This window comes from Nannospalax galili, unplaced genomic scaffold (genome assembly GCF_000622305.1).
Source record: "Nannospalax galili isolate Female #2095 unplaced genomic scaffold, S.galili_v1.0 scaffold154, whole genome shotgun sequence".
Classification (NCBI taxonomy): domain Eukaryota; kingdom Metazoa; phylum Chordata; class Mammalia; order Rodentia; family Spalacidae; genus Nannospalax; species Nannospalax galili.
The window spans coordinates 744,769-750,314 of NW_008335281.1; positions in this window are offsets into that span (position 1 = coordinate 744,769).

The window sequence follows — 5,546 nt, forward strand, 5'->3', positions numbered from 1 at the left end:
CATCCATTTACCTGCAAATTTCATGATTTCATCTTTCTTTACTGCTGAGTAAAACTCCATAGTATAAATGAACCACATTTTCATTATCCACTCGTCAATTGAGGGATGCCTAGGTTGCTTCTATCTCTTAGCTATTGTGAAAAAAAGCAGCCACAAACATGGATGTACAAGTGTCTCTGCGATAGGATGAGTTCTTTGGGTATATGCCAAGGAGTGGTATAACTGGGTAGTTTTTTAAGAGTTCTCCACACTGCTTCCATAGGGGTTGAACAAGTTTGCAGCCCCACCAGCAGTGGATGAGTGTTCCCCTTTTCCCACATTTTCTCCAAACATTTGGTATCATTTGTTCTCTTGATCTTAGCCAGTCTGACTGGGGTAAGATGAAATCTTAAAGTGGTTTTAATTTGCATTTCCCTAATTATTAGTGATGTTGAACATCTTTTAAGATGCTTCATAGCCATCTTCTTCTTTTGAGAACTCTCTGTTCAGCTCCTTAGCCCATCTTTTAATTGGGTTACTTCTTGTCTTGATTCTCTGTTTTCTGAGTTCATTATATATTCTGGATATTAAACCTCTGTCAGATGTGTCGCTGGTGAACGTTTTCTCCAATTCTGTGGGTTTTCTGTTCCCTTCCCTGGTTGCTTCCTTTGATGTACAGAAATTTTTTAGTTTAATGAGGTCCCGTTTGTTAATTCTTGACCTTGTCTCCTGAGCAATTGATGTCCGGTTTAGAAAATCCTTTCCTACACCTGTATCTTGTAGATTTTTCCCAATGTTTTCTTCTAACAATTTCAGAGTTTCAGGCTTTACACTAAGGTCTTTGATCCATTTGGAATTGACTTTTGTGCAGGACTTGGCTGTTTTTTAAAACAAGATATTACTTAAGAAATTATCCAAAGTTCTGCTTAAGGAGAAACTGTTAATGATGGAAAATGAGGTATTTAAAAAGACTATTAAATGAAATAAAATGTTTAACAACAAATCAGAAAAATGCAATCTATGCCCCCCCATTTCTTTTTTTAAAATTAAATCTTTTGTGAGTGATCCTATTTTACTCCACTCCACTGTTGTGGCAAAGGCAGGGTACAGGTAACAGATTTAATTCCACGAACAACTTGGCCATTACATGAAAAACTGAGCTGTCAGCTTTTGAATACAATGTGTAAGAACCCATGAGTGTAACAATACCTTAATCTACTGCTCCCTCTACATTCACTTGCTAAGCGTTTAGTCAGCAGCACCCCTCTCACAATCAACTGTTATAAACAGCATTTTACTTTATTTTTTAAAACACTATTTTTACTTTTTTAAAAATTATTTTTATTTTATATGTATTGCCTGTATGTATGTGAATGCACCGTGGCATGCAATGGCACAGAGGTCAGAAGGGGGCATCAGATTGCCACAGATGTCAGAAGAGGGCATCGGATCTGTAACTGGCATTAAGGACCATTCATAGCTGCCATGTGGGTGCTGGAAATGGAACCCCAGTCCTCTACAAGAGCAGTCAGTGCTCTTAACCACTGAGCCATCTCTCCAGACCCATAAACAGCGTTTTAAAAGTGAGAAGATGAAGTCTTGGAGAAGCTGAATAGCCAATCCAAAGTCATGGCTGGCAAGGGGGCGGACCTAGAAGTAAAACTTGAGCTGAGCAGGGCTGGGATCTGAGCACTGGAGAGGCAGAGCCGGTGGATCATGTGTTTAAGACCAGCCTGGGCTGCATACTGAGTTTGAGGCTATCCTGGGCGAAATAGTGAGACTTTGTCAAAAACAAAACAAAACAAAACAAAACGTCCCCAAATCCCTTGAGTTACTTGATTCCTAACCACAATTCTGTATCCCCTCTTGGGACCTATAGTACACTGTGGATTGCCCAACCACACTTCTGTGTTTGTGGAGAAAGGAAATTCTAGAACTGAGGCAAATATTCTTAACTCTTCTTTTTGGTGTTTTTCTTTCTTTTCTTTGTTTGACACAGGGTGTTACTCTGTATAGCCCAGGCTGGCCTGGCATTCATTATGTGGCTCAGGCTGGCTTCAAACTCATGATGAAGCTCCTGCCTTAGCTGAGATTACAGACTTGAACCATGGTGCCCAGTACATCATTTTCTTAATGATTGATGTTTTCAAAGTAACTTTTAAAGTTTTTTCTTGCTAGACACATGCTTTTAATTCCAGCACTCGGGAGGCAAAGGTAGGCAGATCTCTGTAGCTTGAGGTTAGCCTGTTCTACATGGTGAGGTCTAGGTCAGCCAGGGCTACATAGTAAGACCCTGTCTCAAAAGAAAAAGAAAGTTACCTCTTTCAGTAACTGCTAACTACACTGCACTATAGCAACAAATGAAATGACCAAAAATGCAGTCTCAGCCCAGAGACGATTTGAGATTTGAATTGCACAAGGAAATGGTATTGCATATCAAGACAGAGATGACTGTAAAGCTACTCAGGGGTTTACCTCTTTGGGCTTCTGAATCTTGATTCTCTGGTACAGACACTGTCTGTTCCAGCTGAAGAGGGAAGAGATAGGGAAAGAAACAGCAGCCTGGCTGCGTCCTATAAGAACTCTTATTATTTCCTGTATTCTGATGCTCTGGGGACCTGGGCCCTCCCAGATGGGGCAAGGACTTCCCCTCCTAGGGTTTAGTAATTCCTAGGGATTCCACAGGGCAGGAACAACTCTGTCACCCCAGAGTCTGCTGACTTCATTCAACTAGCCCGTCTTAGCCAGAGCCTGCTGGGTTACCCAAACCAGTCCATGATAAGCTCCATCCTCCCACCTGCCCTGCTCTTACTGTGCAGGCCACACCTTTCCTGCACTCCCTCTGCCACCAGACTGACCTGCAACTTCTGCATGGGGCCTTGCACCACCTGGTATGACTCCTGTTTCCAGGGATCTGTAATATAAATATAAACCTCTTCTTTAATAGCATTTGTGTGTCTGTGTGTCTATTAAACTCAATTAAAATGAATACTTGGTACATTTTAAAACATATCCTGAATGAGGATAAATCTGTATGCAATATATAATCAATTGTGAAATACATGCAAGGAATTTTGAAGTGGCTCATTTATTCAGTAGGTGGTTACTGAATGCACATAAAGTAGTAGAAACATTCTGCTAGGTATGGTTTCCATTTCACACTCCCGATGACCCAGCGCTGACTCTGGCCTGGGCCTGGGATGGCTGATGTGACAGTTCTGACCCTGGCTGACTCATTTCCCATGTCCCAAACTGTCATTGCTCAAGGCAGTCTGCTCACACCAGGGATGTCCACGTCACACGTCAGACATCTCTACACTGAGCCTAGCCTGTGTGCAATACAATACTTACCACCTAGGATGCTGCTTCAGCTGTGACATTCTTTTAAATGGTCTGAAAACAATAATGGTTGTACTCTGCAGGATACTCTGATAAAAGGTCCAGAGACACCAGAGCTGATTTTGATGAAAATAAAACTTAGGCCAGATTGGTTTTCAATGGCCTAACTGTACACAAGTCTAACTGCACAGAAAGGAGCAGACTCAAGGAACTTAGCTATCTTCTCTTTTAGGTGGCATCTTCAAAATGAAACAGATTCGTTAAAAATTGGGGCACTAAGGGCAAACTGCCTCAAAATTCCCCTTTCATCCCAGTGTCTCAACAGTTAAGAGCACTGACTGCTCTTACAGAGGACCTGGGTTTGATTCCCAGCACCCACCTGGCGGCTATGAACCATCCTTAACTCCAGTTCCAGGGGAATCCGAAGCCCTCTTCTGACCTCTGTGGCACTGCATGACATGGGTGCACTCACATACATGCAGGCAATACGCTCATACACATGAAATAAAAAAATAAAATATTTTTTAAAAATTGGGGTACTTAAGTGCAAACTACCTTGAGATTCCCATTTCATCCCAGTCAGGATCAAGAAATCAAACAACAAATGCTGATTGAGGACACACACACACACACACACACACACACACACACACACTCCCCTAAACATAAAACTACTGTATGTTCCAGTATGCTACTCCTGAGTATTTACCCAAAGAAATCTAAGTCAGCAACACAGAGATACATGTGCACACATAGTTACTGCTGATTTTCCACAACAGCTAAGAAAAGGAGCCAGCCTAGATGTCTGTCAACAGAGGAGCAGATAAAGAAAAAGTGGCACACAAGCACCATGGAGTTTTATTCAGTCATAAAGAGAAACAAAATTATGTCATTTCCAGGAAAATAGACGAAACTAGAGATCACGTTAATGGAAATAAGTCAAGCTCAGAAATAGCACATTTTTCCTCTCGTGTGGAACTTACATTGAAAATGCGTACATAAAACATGAAGTAGAAGGGGCAATATTTGGGAAGATGTAGGGAACCAGTGGGAAAGGGGAGTAAGTAATGTGAACGTGAGCAAGGCACACAATAAATGTCTGAAAATGTCATAATGAAACCCATCCTTTGTACTACCAATAATGCTAACACAATTTTTGGAAATAACTTGAGGCATTAATATTTATCCAGGTTAAGCAAGTCACACACAGATGAGATGCATAACATGAACTCAGTTTGTTCACTGAAAAACTGGATCTAAAAAATTGAAAAGAAAAGAAGGAATTAAAGCCTCCAAGCCCCAACTTACTAGAGGACCAGAAGGCTTCTGAAAGTGCAGATTCTTCAAAGTGGCCCATGGCTGTGTTTTAAAGCTGATGGCTAATCCAGATATACATTACCCTTTAACCTGATAGTCAATTACAGAGTTTGGGGAAAAGAAATGTTTAATTGAAGCAAAGATCAATGAAGTGAAAGTTTCTAGTTATACAATTAAAATAATGCTCACGCAAGTTATGTCAGTGACCTGGGATTCTTTTAAATGGAAAATTTGCCAATAAAGTTTGATTTTTGTTGTTTCGTTTTGTTTGAGACAGGGTCTCACTATGTAGACCAGGCTGGCCTTATCACAGAGATCACCTGCTTCTGCCCCCCTAGTGCTGAGATTAAAGGTGAGGGCCACCACACATGGCCTCATTAAAGATTGAAAGAGAAAAAAAGAAAGTCAACTTTCTGGCTGTGGTAGACATTGCCTTAAACTCCTAAACACAATAACGGAAAAAAATTTTTAAATGAATTTTCTTAAAATCACCAGTAGGTGTCACTGTTTAAGTGTCTCAATAACATTTCCCACAGAGTTCTGAGACAAGATTAGTAAATACGCTGCTTTGTTCCGATGAACGGATTTGAGGACTGGATGGTAATAAATGATCAATGTTAATTACCAATGTTTCCTGATTTTTATGATTGTATTGGGCCCTTTAATCAGTGTTTTACTCTCATGTTGTTCAAAAAGCTGTGGGGTTCTTTGCACTGTACCTGCAAATTTCATTTAAAATCGTATCTAGCTTTGGTTAAAAATATTTTGAAGAAAATAGAATTAAAAAGAAATATTTTAAAATTTTAGGTCTATAAAAATGCATTCAGACCCGTGGCGCCTTCTCGGAGTTTACATGTGTTGCCTGTGCGCTAGTTTAACTTTGACAACAAAAAAGCAGGGGGGAGACACAG